Raw genomic sequence first — 19,430 nt, forward strand, 5'->3', positions numbered from 1 at the left:
TTACCCTATAGTTGAATAGTCCCCTTCCTTGGTGCTCTTGTGAATAATTGTCTCATTGGCAATCGCACCAAACCTTTGTTGAGTTTATTCTTCATTTGATATACGTTATTCAAGAAAAATGAGTCGTACTATTTTAATGGAAATTTGTATCATTGTAACGCCGTCTATAAATGGCATCAACAGAATTACCATCTTCAGTAATACAGCAAAATTGTAAGTTTTTATTATTCGAAAACTGGTATCAAAACGAATAGACAAAACCTTAAGTGAAAGTAATTTTCTCCTCAATGGCGTAATTAGGATGTTACAAGCCATACATTCATTAGTATTTATCAAAGTAGGAAAAGACATAAAAAGTAGGAAATGTGTCCCAAACATGTGTCCAAACGGAAGCCATTCGGACAAATTAGCTTATACATCGTGTCAACTAATGAGAGAACAGTATAATTGCCATTGTTTTAATAACACAGATCTTCTGATTGGTTATATACAGAATGATAAACATTTTTGGAAGAAAGTTAAGTTAAGTTACTACATGAGTTGAACATACATTTAGGTTTTAGCATTAGACAAATCGAGACAAACAATATTTTTGACTCGTGCAACTTCACCTTATAATGATGTTTTGAAATAGTTTTTTATTCACCTTAAAAGTTTAATTATGTATGAATGCAATATTTTCTTAATAATTGGAGACAGCAATCGCGTGTACTCCGAGTCTTAAAACTGACAGTTGACGTGAAAAAATACATGAGTTATCAGCTGACCAAAATACAAACTATAAGGTGTCATACCACCAATTCCTCCCAAATTTAGAACGTATGTGAAAATAGGCCTACTCGGACAAAAAATAGTGCATTTGATGTCATTGTTTACTTAAACTAACCAACAAATTGGCAGAAATGAAACTTTTGGTGAAAGAGAAATATATTAGGACCATTTTGAGCTAAAATTTACTTGTTTATGAGTTTGCATTCAAAATTGAGGATTAATGCACTCCATAGTATACTAATTTAAGATTTCCAGAAAACCAGGGGTTATTTTATGTGGTACCTCTATTCGGAAGACCTTTTCTTTTTTATATGATTTTGAACACCTGTTTAAAATTGGCATGTAGAAAGCTGATACATGTACGATTCAGGATATACCTGGTTTCTGTGAAGTTAAACTTAAGGTAAAATATTTAGAAAGCTGTGAAAATTGTAAAATTTGGTTGAACAGATAGGGACTTTTAATTGGTGGTATGATACCTTTAAGCAAAATGCGGTGAAACATCAAAATCAGAAAACAATTGTTTTTGTTTGTCTTAACTGATCATTTGAGATAATAGTAGCCACATTTCAATCTGTTTGTGGGCAAAATGTCACATATTGCAAATTTAGAGCCTAAAACTTGAGTTTGTGCTATTTTTAGCTTTTCCATCCTGATAATATGCTTTTATATAAAAAAAAAAAATGTCCTAAATAATGTTATAAATGCACAGAAAGTTATTCTTTGGTGTTAAACATTCAAACATAGCTGGTTTACTACCCCCAAACAAATTTTTTCATGCAGATTTAATGAAATTATTTGATTTTTACCCCTTATATCATTGCGTCATACTATGTACTTGGCAGATAGCATAGCCTAATGTAAGCACTGCAGAAACTCACAAACGTACCATTTATTATTCCAAATGAAATTTTTATATCTTAAATTTTATCAACTGATGTAAATAAACACAGTTAAATGACCATGTCTGCACTTTTGATCAATTTGTAGTACTTTACTGACACCAGATGAAAAAAAGGGGGGGTCAATATTGTATTCCTTGACACTTCAATACCTTGGATTTTTTACTAAATTCATTGCAAAAATTGATGAAAGTCTTTAAAGAAGTAGAACAAACAAGGAAAAAAATCAGCAAACAATGATCTTGATATTGAAAGTTTATGTTCCTGTAGCCCAAAATAAAATTTTCAAGTATTTTCTATCAAAGTCATACATTACAGTCAGTTTAAATTGAGCTGTGAAATTTTTAATATAAGTCACATGATGCTCAGATAGGCTGTTTTTAACTACAAATTGGCTAAGGATTAAGAATAACACAACATAAAAGATTTCTAATCAAATTTTTGTCTCTTTAATATATAAGAATTTACCGACGAATTTCCTTTAACAAATACAATGACGAGATAATTGCACAAGTGGAATCCCCCCCCCCCCCTCCTCCTCCTACCCCTCTCTATTGATAGGGATCGTGTAGAACGTGCTGTGAGAGTTTATGTTTAGTGTTGAACGCCTCGCTGTTCCTTTGCCTTTGGTTTTTCTTAGTATGATTTCGTTTCATGAAATTAAAATGACATCATAACATTTAGTGTCCATTTAAAATGACTCTCAACTAACATTGAAGTGTCTACACATTTAATTCACTATTTAGTCTTACGGTTTACATTTTAAAAAAAATCTCAATAAAGATACCAGGCATATACATCAAATACGAGTTGCATCTACAAAAGACACACGGTTGACGCTCAAATCCAAAAGTAAAAAAAAGTACGAAGCTGAAAAGCATTGAGAAACAAAAGGTCTGGAATGTAATTATCTTGGTATGCTTGTATATGGATACCAATTTATAATCCAATATTAGTAATTTTTATTTTGCCAATAATCCTTAATTTTATACTTTTAATTCTTCCATTACATGCTTTAACTCTGATTTTTAAAGCATAATTGTATATGATCTTATATGTACTTATTAGACTTGGTTAACCATATTCACTTATAATTGGAACTTTTATAACACTCATCGTAAGATGGTAATGGCTTGGGATTGATATAAATATAGTATCCAAATGCTCAAGAACCTGTTATCTCGATACCACTCGACAGATTTGATATATTTGTTATTTCTTTCGAATTTACATTTAAAATTGATTGCCAATTTAGTCTTTCTTTAAAATGGAGATAGGATTTATTTTTAAGTGCTTAAGACAGCCAATGCGTGCTAACATGAATTAAAAAGCAGCGTTTCATTATTTTTCAAATAGAAAAATAACAACAATTCTAAACAGATATTAAAAGTTATGAATGGGTTGTTTGAAGACAAAAACACCAGTTGAAACACATTCATATTTCTCTTTTTTAATACATTTTTTTATATATTTTTTTTTATCATTTTCAAAAATGTCGCTCAAAGTCTTTAAACGTGAAAATCTGACAAACGTATGCAGAACGAGCTTCGAAACTTTAAACATACTTATTAAGAAGATGTGGTATAGGTGGCAATGATACTATTCTCTATCTAAGTAATAATTTGTACGCAAATCGTGTAAATCTGATACAAATATACAGAGCGTTGAAGAAAGGTCAAAATTTAAAGAAAGTACACTGTCTATCATCTAATCAAAATTTTTATCTATATCTACAATATTATTCTTTTTATGAAATTATCTCAATAAGATGACTTACCTAACGTAAAACTGATAAATCACGCTACATTCACACTGTTTGATTGACACATAACATTCAGTATATGAACACTTATCTGATGAAGCCAATGGATAGGATTTCATTGACTAAAGGTTCCATTTCAATTATACTAATTACTGTAACAGTTTTTATTCATCTTCTGTTTAGGTGGGCATGTTTTTGTTTTTTAGTTTCTTGTTATACTAATTACTGTAAAAGTTTTTATTCGTCTTCTGTTTAGGTGGGCATGTTTTTGTTTGTTAGTTTCTTGTTATACTAATTACTGTAACAGTTTTTATTCCTCTTCTGTTTAGGTGGGCATGTTTTTGTTTGTTAGTTTCTTGTTATACTAATTACTGTAACAGTTTTTATTCCTCTTCTGTTTAGGTGGGCATGTTTTTGTTTGTTAGTTTCTTGTTATACTAATTACTGTAACAGTTTTTATTCCTCTTCTGTTTAGGTGGGCATGTTTTTGTTTGTTAGTTTCTTGTTATACTAATTACTGTAACAGTTTTTATTCCTCTTCTGTTTAGGTGGGCATGTTTTTGTTTGTTAGTTTCTTGTTATACTAATTACTGTAACAGTTTTTATTCCTCTTCTGTTTAGATGGGCATGATTTTGTTTGTTAGTTTCTTGTTATACTAATTACTGTAACAGTTTTTATTCCTCTTCTGTTTAGGTGGGCATGTTTATGTTTGTTAGATTCTTGTTATACTAATTACTGTAACAGTTTTTATTCCTCTTCTGTGTAGGTGGGCATGTTTTTGTTTGTTAGTTTCTTGTTATACTAATTACTGTAACAGTTTTTATTCATCCTCTATTTAGGTGGGCATGTTTTTGTTTGTTAGTTTCTTGTTATACTAATTACTGTAACTGTTTTTATTCCTCTTCTGTTTAGGTGGGCATGATTTTGTTTGTTAGTTTCTTGTTATACTAATTACTGTAACAGTTTTTATTCCTCTTCTGTTTAGGTGGGCATGTTTATGTTTGTTAGTTTCTTGTTATACTAATTACTGTAACAGTTTTTATTCCTCTTCTGTTTAGGTGGGCATGTTTTTGTTTGTTAGTTTCTTGTTATACTAATTACTGTAACAGTTTTTATTCCTCTTCTGTTTAGGTGGGCATGTTTTTGTTTGTTAGTTTCTTGTTATACTAATTACTGTAACAGTTTTTATTCATCCTCTATTTAGGTGGGCATGTTTTTGTTTGTTAGTTTCTTGTTATACTAATTACTGTAACTGTTTTTATTCCTCTTCTGTTTAGGTGGGCATGATTTTGTTTGTTAGTTTCTTGTTATACTAATTACTGTAACAGTTTTTATTCCTCTTCTGTTTAGGTGGGCATGTTTATGTTTGTTAGTTTCTTGTTATACTAATTACTGTAACAGTTTTTATTCCTCTTCTGTTTAGGTGGGCATGTTTTTGTTTGTTAGTTTCTTGTTATACTAATTACTGTAACAGTTTTTATTCCTCTTCTGTTTAGGTGGGCATGTTTTTGTTTGTTAGTTTCTTGTTATACTAATTACTGTAACTGTTTTTATTCCGCTTCTGTTTAGGTGGGCATGTTTTTGTTTGTTAGTTTCTTGTTATACTAATTACTGTAACAGTTTTTATTCCTCTTCTGTTTAGGTGGGCATGATTTTGTTTGTTAGTTTCTTGTTATACTAATTACTGTAAAAGTTTTATTCATCTTCTGTTTAGGTGGGCATGTTTTTGTTTGTTAGTTTCTTGATACGTGTCTTGTGACATACATATAAAATTGAGAAAGGAAATGGGGAACGTTTCAAAGTCTTTATTTTTGCACTTCTCTTCTGAACTTGTGACAATTTGAAATTATCTTTTTTTTTCTAGAAATATCAAACAACATACTAAATAATAAAACATAATCTTCGTGAAATTAGAAATCTAGAGAGAAGACGCCAAGATGAATTCAACTTGTGCCATTAGTAAAGAAGAAAAAACTTTGTTTTCGGTATCATCTGAATTTTTGTTTCACATATGACAACGGATATGCTCTATATGCCGTAACCACAATCCCGTTCGCCTATTTTTTCTAATGCGAAATCACAGCATAAGACTTATCGCCGAGTTTGTGTTTAGCAACACGACAAGTAACCCATTTGGAGCATGATCTGCTCATCCAAAAGAAACAAAATATAACATTTCCAAATTCTTGAAAAATGCTTCATTTTTTGACCATGTGAAAACTATAACACTTTGCATTCAACTTGCATAATTGATATAATATGTTATAGTGTACAAATGAAGATTTGTAATTACCTGTTTATTACAAGTTTACACTTGGTTCTGGTGGTACTGGTTTGGATCACAGAGGCACGCGTCTGTTCGCAGTTTTCTTGCTAATTTTAAATTAAAATGGAAAATATATAAGATAACACCATAGCAGCACAGCAACATAGTTCTTACTATGCGTGCGCCCCCCCTAAAATTTGCAAAGCATGGGTTGACTTCAACATATTTAAGTATCAGAAGAGACCATTCAATCTTTTTTTTAACATTCAAAGTATATAAAACAGTCAGTTTAACAGAATCAACGTTATTACTAATCAACTGATCTACGCTTTATTAAAGTTCTATAAATAACTTCAAAGTAAGGTGTCAAACGCGGAGCTGCGTTTGATGACAAATATAATAGGTTTTTAGCAGTTAAAGTAAAAACAAATGTTACATTGTATTTGCGGTTTTTATAATCAGTTTGTTTGATAATCGAAGTTCCAAAACATCCCTTACTCACTTTCACAATTTCATCATGACACGGTCAAGAAAACAGTGAGATTCTTTTATAATATCCCGGCGTAATGAAAGATTGAAATACTGTTTCAAGCGAAAGGTTAGTTTATTAATTTGTTTCTCTGTGTCTATATTTATTTCTCACTTGCAACCTAAATATTTAGCCGAATTCTGTACCGTATTACTGTATGCTTGGGATCCCAAGAAAATAAATATAACTGCGTAAATGCATCTCATTCTGGTTTTAGTTGTTTGTGGCGAATACAGTGAAGTCTGGCACGACCTCCGAAAATCATAAGTAAAAAACAGATAGTATGAAAGGACAATTAAAAATCGCTGTTAAAAGTAGAAATTTTCGTTTGAAAATTATATTTGTCAGGTGAGCAATTGTGATCTGTCTCGTCTCACTTTGCGTCCGTCTGTCCGCCCGTCTATCTGTAGATTGTTGTCGGGTGTGGATTAAGGCGGTTTCAGCTTGAAACTTTAATTTCTCGCTAATTTTACCACACAATAGTTCGAGATATCTACATTTCACCCCTTTAGAAGAATATTTCAATAGTTTTACCTAAAAAAAACCTCCAAAATTTGTTAAAATTAAAACTTTGCGCCCCCCTTAACTGGAAATCCTGGATCCGCCCCTGATATGTTTTATTATTTAAAGACTTTAAAAGTCTTTAACAGAAAAACACTGCTCGCTTTCAAGTCTTTTATTATATTAATCTTAAAAATATTAAACGATGTTGGTTTTTTTTTAATAAGAAATTATAATTCAAATTATGGTAATATGTAGTCGAATAGGTTAAATTATTGACTATAACTTTAAATAAGATATTGGTAGGGAAAAGTACGCGTAATGCACATAGAAATAAAGTATGGTATACGTTAACGAGAGATCAACACATCCAGAGGTCGACGTTGTATTTTAATCAATAATTATACTAATTAATACGATATATCAAGCTCTAATCGAAGCTATTAAACTAAGTTTTTTTAGTGCATACTGTTTGTTTGTCTTTTGGTCATTTTGGACAGAACCGATATGAATATGAACCGGATATTGCATACAGGTTATAATTATAAGCATTTGGGGAACACGGGCAGTTAATTATATTATTAGAAGTTCGGCTTTTCATGATTGATCAATGTAGTAATCTGGTAAACACTATTACTAAACACCTCGCGTTTTAAAGTAAGGATTCGTTCTAAGCACACATTTTAAAATTCTTAATCTCTAAAAATGCTTCTACTAACGCTCGTGTGAAAACAAATTGAATTTATCTGGAGAAGACATTTCTTAGTTGAAAAACTTGTGTCTAAAATAGGTTTAAACCAATTGAATTTATAAAATCTATTTGCCCTATTTTCACTTTTGAGAAATACTTTATAGTATACAAATTAAGATTTATAATGAACTGTTTAGCACAAGTTTACCCATGGTAGTTATTTATACCTACAAGAACAGTAAACATACGTCTTAGACTAATTAAATTTACATAAATTGTTTATAGTCGTACGTATTCCACATATGGTTTTGACTGTTACGTCAATTACTGACTGAAACAGATGACCATTTCTTTCAAAAACAACCTTCAATCTCTAAATTAAGTATTTATCTCATACATAATGTAAAAGGTTCGGCGAAAAAACAATACTATATTAATATCACGGCTGCCAATACGGGCTGAGTCATAGTTTCAAGGGTTTTATGTCTATCCAAGATAATGGGTATGTAGTTCTGTCATATAGACAATACCGCTGAGACATTTTTAGTCAGATAAATTAGTTCTGTGGTTTGTCTAAATGAATCCCATTTAAATAAAGATATATATACAAATATATATATACTTGTATACCTAAAAAACTATAAAAAAAAATAATTTGCCATCCGTTGGCTTCCATCGCGTTAAACACGGGGTTTGTCGGGTGTTTCAAATATTTAAATTTAATCTTTGTGTGCGACACAATAGCAAATGCAGAAGAAAGCAAGATTATTTGACGTCATATGTCTGTCAGAGCTAAATATAAAGAAAGGAGATCACTCCATATCTTAGAGGGAAAACAATCAGAAAAAAACTTTGGCTCCGGAATCAATTAAAAGGAAACAATTATTACACATTAATTCCAGAATTTAGTTAATGCCTCAGCAAGTACCGATATTAAACAGACAGATAAACTAGTTATTATTTGCTGTTAAATTTATAGAGATATTATATTCTATCCCATTGTTTATATTCTTTTACCCTTCAAGAAGCGCTTAGTCAACTGTGCGCTTTTAAAGACCATTTCCTGCTTTGATTCAACCTTCACGTGATTTCATGTGTGGCCATCAGTGTCAAAACAGAAACTGGCTAAACTGGTATTGGCATAAGTAGATATCGGGATCTACGATAAGTTTAAAATTATTACGTCAGCATAAGTGGACAATTTGGATTAAAGACAGAGTACAGATGCATGTCTAGTTGCCTTTAAGTGGATATCAATACCGATTACCACCACAAAACACTTGATACTAATCATACTGATGCATTTCTTATGCAATCCTTTAAAATATGGCTTTTGCGAGTGATGAATAAGTAATAAAATTGTACTAAACCAGGTTTGAATTCCAATTGGAAAATTGACTTACTTAATTATTTGGGGATTATTTTGTTGTTGGTGTTCACAAAGTTTAAATTATTTGGCCACCAAATCTGGTTTCAATCGTTACCCACTTCCACGCTGAAATATGTCGCATACAGCAGTTGTACCTTTGTTTTCAATGATGAAACATGAACAATAATTTGGATTCTAAAAAGCTAAGTTAATAGATAAATATTTACTAGCTGATGCCTATGATTATTTAGTTTTACTGCTAATACCAACAAGACTATGCAGTGTATTTTAACTTGATTTTTTTGTTTCCTTTATATCAAACTTATTTCTTTTTTTTAAATATTAGGATCCTCTGGTTTTATCAATGTAGTGCCAATAAAAGTTTTGTTCATTCATTCTAACTATGCATATAATTTAATAACATATAGTTTGGAAATCTATTTTGAAAAATTCTTCAAAATCCTTGATATTTTTCATAGTTTTAGACAGAAAATGTACCTATGTTAAATGTATGAAAAGTCAAGAGAGAATGGTTTCCCGCTAATATTCATTGGCATAGATCTCAATGAAAAACAACAACATGGACCTTGCATATTTTCTGCAGTTTTAGTGACGATTTTTGAAACAGAAAATTGAAAACAGTCTTTAAAAAGCTTGTTATTTTTAACACAGAGTAGCGAATATCCATAATATATGAAAGTAAGAAGATGTGATATGATCGCCAATGCCAATGCGACATCTCCCCACCAGAGACCAAATTGTATAGTAATTTACAACTGTAGTTAAGACCTTCAACAATGAGCAAAGGTCATCAGCATAGTCCTCTATGAATATTTTCGCATATGTAGTACATTTCTTTGTACCTCTATATATTCATTAGGTTTTCCCTTTGCTTATATATTAAAAAAAATCGGAATTATAGCTATATTTTTTTTTCGTATTCCTCCATTCTGAATCCAAATTTTTCAGCTCCAATCCTAAATGGAATTTAATCGTTCTTTTATTTGAAATTCATGTTTTAGGATTGATGTGAGTATTATATAATACAGATATTTTTAATATATTGATTAGTTTTAATCTTTTAGTCTCGAAATGTTTAAGCAGTCTTATGTATCATTTAACATTATTTTGAAATTATAAACAGGCGTAAAAAGTGTCAATTTCTATACTTATATAACAGATTTCATCTATATTGCGTATCGTTTACATGTTCTCGACAAAAATTTGACAGAATTAAAGTCTACATGTATAATATGTACATTTATGATGAATATAGATACGGAATATGAGATGTCTGCCTTTTTTTATTCATCAGAAAAGTTTCCGTGATTATGCAATAATTTGAATGTTTATTCTTTCAGAACTATTCTTTATTAGTGTTAAGATAAATTAAATTTTGAATGTTTGCCTTTTTATTCAGTTATAACAGTAATACTAGCAATTGACAAGGAAGCATGACGTCAGCATTGTATTATAACCAATGAAAAACATTAAAATAAGCGAAAACATGCGAAACACACGTTGATTATCAACAAAAATAATTAACTAGTGATAAATGTATACACGAGCTAAGAATTACAGAAACATGGTTATAAACACAAAATGGTACTATTTTAGACTGTTTATTCTATTTGAAGAAACTTTGAAGATTGCATGTGATTCATTCTAAATAAATGATCAAAATATAATTTATATCATTTTGCCGAAATGTTAAAGAATCTTCAGAATAAAAGTAAAGAGATGTGGTATGGTTGCAAGTGCGACAACTATTCACTTGATACAAAATGTGAAAAGTCCCCTTACGTCCTTCAACAATGAGCAACACTCATACAACAAATATACTTTAGATATAAACGGTCTCGATTAAAAAAAAATAGCAACACCAAAGGCACGAATAATGCTTAGATAATATACGAAAAACCATTAACACAGACAACTTCTAATTCCAGGCTCCCAACTTGTGACCGGCTTATATAGGAAGATTGTGTCGGGTCAAATTACTTTAAATCATATTCGTGAAAAAAAAAGCATTTTCTAGATAACTGCCTTCATTTCAAAAACAAAAGAGGTGAAGAATTTGTCATAGTCCTTGCCTTTTCTGATCGACATCAACCCAACGACAAACAAATAAAAAAAAACACCATCAAACGGGCAACACGAAACAAGGGTCAAAACATCAAATGTGAAGTTCTAGATCGGCCCGAGTCTATGCAAATTGTTAATCAATTACAACAATAATCAAAGAAACAACGGCGTAAAACAAACCGAACACAATTTTTTTTTACTTCGCTGTCAATGTTGGAAAACTGTTACGAACACGTTTTAATAAACACATTAGGTCCTCAGTATCTTTAATGCAAGTTTAACAAGACATACATATATTATGCTTATAAAAATATTTTAAAATATGAAAATCGTTAAATCAAAGCATATATATTCATATAAAACTTACTATAGAACAAATGATTGCACTATCTTTTTGCCAAATTTTATTAACATGAAACGTTTAAATTCGTGAAAAAAATAATTCTAGAAAAGACAGCAGAAAAAGAAGAAAGATTTGATTTTGCTGACAAAACAGACACGTTTAGATATACCAGTACAGTGCTAACAATTCAGAATCAAATATTTATTAACTAACAGTATTGTATTATGATATTTTCTGACGTACTTGCAAATATTCAGGTAACGCTACAGTCGTAGTTCAACTGAGTTATTTTATTGTTTTTGTTACTTTTGTTTATGTCAGTCACAAGTATAATGTTACTTATATGACACATAAAGATTATTATAATTACTTGTATATATATATATATATATATCTGTATTATTACCCATATCAAAAAGGAGATGCGTGCTGTATTACGTGAATAAAATGTCTCCAATTTTGATTATCTGACTTAAAGCTCTGCATTGTTGTCTAAATTAAGACAACAGTATGAATTCAAATATAAAACTCAGTTGATATATCCTAACTATCCAAATTTAACATTCTGACATAAACAAATCCGATGATAAAACAAACAACAGTCCACAACAAAGTACAAACAAATCTACAACCTTGATAACACGATCCCCATCAAAAACAATAGTGAACTCCGGAAGGTTCAACAGTTTATGCTCCAAAAGTTCATGCTTCACAACTATGTACTTTTTGTAAAAATGATAAAGAGGATGAGTTTCATCCTCAAATGTCCACGTTTTCAAGGTTTTAGAACAATTTACATTAAGCCATTTTATTGGAAAAACCCGTCGATGTACAAATTTATTATAAACTGATGAGTACTAATAATGTAAAAGAATTGTGTAATTTAGGTAAATTTATATTTAGATCTTTTAAGCTTAAACCGAAATGTTAAAATAATGTTTGTTTATCATTACAACACCTTCTGCTGTCACATAGTCTGTGTTTATGTATGTATTATATGTATTATTGATGTTGATATAATTGTATACCTATAGTTTATATAGACTTTGGTAATAAAGATACATGTACATAAAACTGACACCCTCTGTGTATTAAACAATACATTCATTGTATAATTCAATCCACTGGTGAGCATCATGCATGTTTTATAATCCCAAGACATAATGATTACCAATTCCATAAATGTTCGTAATTAAGGGTAGATTTTGTATGCAGAAATTAACATAAACTTTGATAATATTAAGTACATGTGTAGTAAAAGGAAATCTTGTCACATATCAATAATCTTATTTGATGTACCAAAGCAAATGTTTATAAAAGTGGAAGATAATTGAGAGTTGAACGCTTCTTGCTATTTGTTCATTAGTAGCTTCAAATCAATGTTTCTGATACAATCATGTCATCGGGTGTTTGCATAAAGACAAAAAACGAAAGAAAGGTTTTCAAAACATAAATACGCCCAGATTTACTAAGATTATAAAATCCCCAAAGCAGATTTTATTAAGCCAGATCGACCTACGGAACATTTGAAAAACAACTGTTCTTACATTAATTAAGGTTTATGACCCCTTCTGTAGCCATTTTTGTATGAACTTTTCAAACTTCAATTTTATCAAAACTACAGATATATTGAATAATAGAGATAGGTAAAAACACCAAGGGGAAACTTGTTGCAAAGCATTATTGTTTACTGTTTCATTGCAGTTAATAGAAAAAGAGTACTTCGTGGCAAATAAACCAAGATTTTTATAGAAAATCCACATTCTTTAATACAGAGATTTTTGTTATAAAATTTGAATTATAGATTGCTCACTTGCTTTTTTATGATGTGCTAGTGTTTAATGTGTTTATTTTTTACAAAAAGTTCTAACCAACCTGTAAATGTCAAAATACCTCGTGCTGAGTCACTAAAGTCGAGCGCTCCCTAAAGGGTGTACTTGATTTGGACAATATTTTTATTTGTTTTTTCCAATAAAGCAACTAACAATCAATCAATCAATCCAATAACTACATTAATAAAGTTGTTTTAAGGAAATCAATGAAAATCAAGAAATATTTCAGATCTCTCGTTGCCTTCTATTCTATATTATATTTATCAAAATATATGAACGTTCTGCATTCAATTTATCTGAGCCTTATTCCACCTGGCCACACTAGCACTGCATGCCATAATCCTATATCTATCAGTCATCAAATTGCCAGTGACGTAGCTTGCATGTATGCTCAGATGCTCAAGCATCCACATCATTTTGACAGGTAAAAAAATATAAATAAAGATATGTTCGCAGAAGTTAAACTCGGAGGTATCCGTATGTAACAAGGGTTAGGATATGAGGATATTAACATCCAATTATTTCCGATGAAGTATGCGTGGTCTTTTATTAAGGATAATTTAGTGTATGTAATAAAACAAGATGGATAAATCGCAGAAAAGTGTTCTCTATTTTTGTTCGTAAAAAGACTACGTCGTCGGATACGGCCAGTGCAGAGGATGATGAACAGATCCTCGGACATGTTTCATCTGAAATTGAGCCTAGCGGAGCGATGGCTTCTACAACTGACTAACAACATAACTGACTAACAACATAACTGACTAACAACATAACTGACAACTAAACCACCATATCCTGATATCGTTTCCTGCGACATGAAAGACGACGTGAAAAAAAACTAATCTGTAATAGAGTGTGATCATTCCTAGGCTTATCAGTAAATTCAAGTTCCTATCTAAGTCCACATATTAATTTTATTTTCAATAAAAGAACAAAGTTCCTATGTCCCCTGCATTGCACATATTTTATGTAACCAAGGAACAAGGGCAAATAACTAATAAACAATAATGTTTTTCCTTTTCCTTTTATTTTTAATGGAGAAATAAAAGCTTCAGAGAAAATGCAATGGGAGTTCCGTATACTGGTAATTTATATTTCAAAAGTTCAAAGCTTATGACTTATTTTCGAAATTGTCATTGCTGATGATATAAAAATATGGCAAGAATTGTACACATGAGAGTGCAAACAAGACCGGATGGACGGACACCAGGTATTTCGATGATGTCCCCTACGACGCGTTAATGGGGTCACTTCAGTTCTTATATTCCGAAGTGCCGCTGTGATAAGGCCGGTTTATTTTTTAGAAATGCTAGGAAAGGGGATCACTTCAGTTCCTTTATACAGAAGTGCCGCTGTGATTGGGCCGTTTATGAGAGATGTCAAAATATAAGATTGGTGGGAAACTTTTACATCAAATGAATAAATTAAAAATTTCGAGAAAACATTAAAATTTTGTTTGAAATATAATTATATGAATTGGTGGGTATTTTGAAATTAAACAAAAATCTAACTAGTGTTGGATTCTAGGGGAGTACATGTGCTTACAGGAACAATGTCTGAAAAAATATAATTTTCTGCATAAAATAGTCCAAAAATGTGTTCGCCTCGCTCCGCTCGGCGAAGGCATCTACATCATTTCAACCCTGGCTACGTCACTGATTGCCAAATATGAGAGTACAATCATAAAGGCTGTGGGTTTTCTATAAAATGTCCATAGGTTTAGCATTGAATCAACACAAGGGTACATAATCCTTAACTGTTATAATACGGGACTGTTTTAAACCAGAATATACAATGTCATTTTGATATACATGTATATGCGATACCAATTCATGATATTGCGCTGAAATTTTCAATAATTTCATTACAACTTCTCATTGCCTGTAGATTCTATATCTAAGTTTAGTATTTTCATCGAATAACCCGAATAATAGTTTTGTGAACACTATAGTTAATGTGACTTGTCAATTTACTTTACCCTGAATATTGCAAAAGTTTTAAAAATACAATTTTCTTTTGGTTAAATTAGTTTAAAAAAAAAGAGAAAAGCTGTACTGAGTTCAAAAATCTAAATAATGATGTTATTTATCTGTGTAAGCGGTACAGAAGTATATAGAAAATGAGGATGGAAAAAGACGTTTAAAGTTGAAAATAAAATAAAATTATTAAATCAATTAACAAAACACAATAGCATGAATACTAGTAGTTACTAGGTCACTTACCTTTAATCGCTAAATTAATAATAACCATAAAATTTCACGACGTTATTTTCCTACTTTTAGTGATGTTCTAGCATACTTCCACAAAGTTCACGTGAATGTCTTTATAAAACAATGCGTCAATATGATGAAACAATAGTTTAGTCAACGTCTACATCCCCAGAACCTTTCAATGTGATTTACAATTGTCTAATGATAACTGTGATAGCATCAAGCCAAGTGAATAGGACATCAATGCGATTCATTCAATAAAAGCACGCTCCAAAGTCTTAACAAACTTGCAACACTATTGTTTACTCAAGTGAAACAAGTTATGAAAGTTTACCTATATTTCACTACAAACTTTCAACACAAGAGCTGCTGATTTGTTTTCAGAATAAAGTCATGCTTATTATGTTTATAAGTAATATCAACAACACCTACTGTTATAAACATATTGGTTTCTTTACTGATTGATATATCAGTGCTACTATTTAAACACAGTCATCGATTACGGAGTAGGTTTATTTAATTGTTTTATTCCAAATGTCGACGTGGTCTGTTTGTGTTTAGAAACAGGTGCGTGCGCTTAATTTTCAGAATTGACAGATTTTTAAGCTAAAATAAGAAGATTAAGATGTGAATCAGATTTAAAATAGTTGAAAACATGATATTTTAAGATTTTCTCCTTACCAAAGGCGTCGAATATTTTTTTAAGACAGTACTAAAGTCTTGTTAACATATACTGTCGCCCTACTTTATAAAACACGTTTCATACAGCATCATACTAGTGAATAGTAGAATATTTACATTGTTTTTTTAATTAAATAAAATTGAGACTGGAAATGGGGAATGTGTCAAATAGACAACAACCTGACCAAAGAGCAGATAACAGCCGTATGCCACAAATAGGTCTTCAGCGAGAAATACCCGCACCCGGAGGCATGCTTCAGCTGGCTCCTAAACAAAAATATGTACTAGTTCAGTGATAATAGACGTCATACCTTTTTTAATATCTGCAAAGCATAGGTAATACAAGAATAAAACCTTCAGTAAAATTTCCATAGTGTTGAATTCATTATGAATTTTGAACTTACTATATATTATATAAACATTTAAATGAAAAAGACATTTCAAAATATATATAAATAGGTATCTCTTTCTTCAACTCGAAGTTTGTTTGTTTCTTGGTTGTTTTTTGTTTTTTTGCATTTCTTATTTTGTTTGAAATTTGTATACGATATATTTATTAGTCAAATCAACGGAATAAACAAAAATTACCGATACACGAACCACTAACGAATCATCTATTTAATAATGAAAACTAATCATAAACAACTAAAACCAATATACAAACTACCAATCAAATAAACAAACATTTTCACTCGGACTGCCGTCTGATTGCATTGGAGTTTAAGGATGTTTGCTGCTCAGTTTTATAATAAATAACTTTCCATACAACTACATGTATATATTGATGGGGGATTGATTGAGGAATCAAAAAAGCATAAAATCATGGACCCGTTAATGTTCTCAAAAACTATCAAAAAATAAATACGATTTTATAAGACTTTTACAAATGGCTTATAATTATACATGTACAAGATTTATAAAAAGAAAAATGGGGGTCCATGGGCAAATTTTTTTTAAGGCATTCAAATGGATAAAACCAGAGGATTTCGAAAATCTGACAAAAAATCCAAATCATGACAAGCGAACATCCTTAAGCTACAATAACGTATTGAGTGTCTCGTTTTCTATTTAAAATATTAAAAAAAAACATTAAACAGTGCGACGCTCCTTTGAATTGGGATCTGATAACTGTTTGTGTAATAAATAAATACTTCGTATCCCTTTTGTTTGTTATATTTACAAAGTTTGTATCTTGTATGGTGGGGATAACGCAAACATGAATCCGATGCTTTAATTATAACGGTTTGGGTCGCATACATGTTTGGCTTTCAAATAATTGGGTTTACAGTTCCTGGTGCATGGAAGCTAATCCAGAAAAGTGTTTCGGACGCACGAAATTGATAAAAGTGTTATTTGTATGTGCTTTACATTTTGTTATCGCTATGACGAATGTGACAAAACAATATATCTAACATTGCCCTCTGGTTTCTTACACAATATATTATCAGTAACACTGCAGTTCTGGGAAATAATGACAGGAATAGTCTGAAATTTACATTGATGTTGATATATTAAGACACATAATGACTCGTAAAAAGGTTCTAGGGGTTGCATTGACTTTCAAGATATCGTAGTGCTAGTTCGACAATTAAACTTTGCTGTAACTTTTTATAGCGGAAGCACATATACAGCAATAAAAGCTCAACAGAAATAACAGCGCTTTTCCTTAGTTTTGGAAGCGTTCAACTGAGGAAAGGGACATTGTTTCATGAATTAAAACTGAAGAATTGTTCGATTTTTTTCCTGTCAACCTACATGATATATAACAGAATAATCTAATTACCTCCTTTACATATGATGTAGATATTCATATTTATAGTATTAATGAATGGGTGTTTTTATAATGGCCCTGTTATATGTCCAAGGTCTGTTATAATGGTCGAGGAAGTCTGTAATGGCTCGAGGCAACGCCGAGGGCCATTACAGACATCCGAGGCCATTATTACTGACCGAGGACATATAACAGAGCCAGTATAAAAACACCCATTTCTTAATACATTTATTAACCAACTGAATAAAAGTGTATGTGTTAATATACCAAATATCCAAGATATTAAGTTGACAGAAGTTATGTGTTGAAAAACAGGAGGAACAGTGATCCCTTAATATGGTTCTTTAATGTTGGTTGCTGGTTACTAAATCAAATAAAATACAAAAAAGTATTATACTCTTTACAACTTAATTTTATTAACTTTATTAAAGACCCTAACTGTGCTTTATACAGACAAACCGGGCATTAATACAGGGCCATTACAGAAAAAAACAGGGCCATTACAGAAAAACAGGGCCATTGCAGAAAAACAGGGCCATTACAGAAAAACAGGGCCATTACAGAAAATATGTTATTTTCAATAACCAGTCAATTTCGGCAATAATGTACTTAGTTGGTTAATAATATATGATTAGTAGGGTGTTCTTTTTAATTGCATGTAACTTAATAATATTGTATTTGGAAAACAACTGCATTTAATAGAAATAAGATGTAAGTAATTGTAAAATTAGTACTCCATTGATATAAACGTAATATCGAAAATTATACCACCAAAGCAGTTCATGGAAATTCTCTGGTTTTGAAAATTTGAGCGTACTTAGTATCTATGTGTTTTCAATAAGTTGCCAATGTTGATTTCGTTGTTTATTTTGTTTTGTTTTAATTAGAATAAAAGAGGCGTTCTTATTACTACATCAATTACTTTCTTATTCATAAACACGTGCACAAATTACAAAAATAATATATTAGCTTCCTACCTTCTTCCACTTTACTTAATAATCCAATTAATTGTCGATGATTGTTTTGAATTTTTCAAATTTTTCAGTAACTCAACATTTCAAATTCGATTCTTACAGTAACTGATATCAAATTAAGAGAAACCGATCGTCTATAGCACTATCATCTTTTGAATCAAGCGGCAAGTATTTATAGACTGTGCTCAACACTACAGCTCACCACCACAGCAGTATCATCTTTTAAACCGAACGGCTTAATTGATAGACTGTGCTCACCACTACGGCTCACCACTACTAACAACAGAGCTTAGCTAGTGGATATACAATCAACTAAAAGACAAGTGCCAATAATTACTAAATGGGTGTAACTACTAATTTATAATGAAGTGGTATGGAAACTTCCCTATGTGTCTGTATCATCAAATGTATTTATATCGGATAGTTGATGCAACCGACAACATGGAATTTGAATATTGAAATAATCTAATGAATGTACAGTCGCACCGGTGTAAAGATAATAAAAAAAAAAGGAAGAAAAGGAGATGTGATATGATTGCCAATGAGACACTCTGCACAAGAGACCAAAGGTCTGCCTCAAAAACAAAGAAACATCACCTTGTGGCAGAGTTGACAATTGAATCGAGATTCGAAATGCATAATTATTACTAGTACTACAGCGTCACAAAATGAGGGTAATCTATACATACACAAGTTTCGCTTGGTAGATGTTGGCTATATGTGCTGGGTATATATGCTGTTC

General features: G+C 31.0%; 1 protein-coding gene across 2 annotated transcripts in view; it reads right to left on the minus strand.

Moving 5' to 3' along the window:
• Positions 1-18,895, minus strand: part of LOC139504503 (cephalotocin receptor 1-like) — a 63,482-nt gene extending 44,587 nt beyond the window's left edge. The window contains exon 1 of one of the 2 annotated variants that reach the window (XM_071294611.1): positions 18,692-18,895. The gene's annotated coding sequence lies outside the window, so the exon portion shown is untranslated. Of the gene's footprint in view, positions 1-15,274; positions 15,569-18,691 lie in introns of those variants that run through there. The other variant, XM_071294610.1, reaches the window with a different exon arrangement.
• Between the last annotated feature and the right edge of the window lie 535 nt (positions 18,896-19,430).

The sequence above is a fragment of the Mytilus edulis genome, chromosome 14 (genome assembly GCF_963676685.1).
Source record: "Mytilus edulis chromosome 14, xbMytEdul2.2, whole genome shotgun sequence".
In the NCBI taxonomy this organism is placed as follows: Eukaryota; Metazoa; Mollusca; class Bivalvia; order Mytilida; family Mytilidae; genus Mytilus; species Mytilus edulis.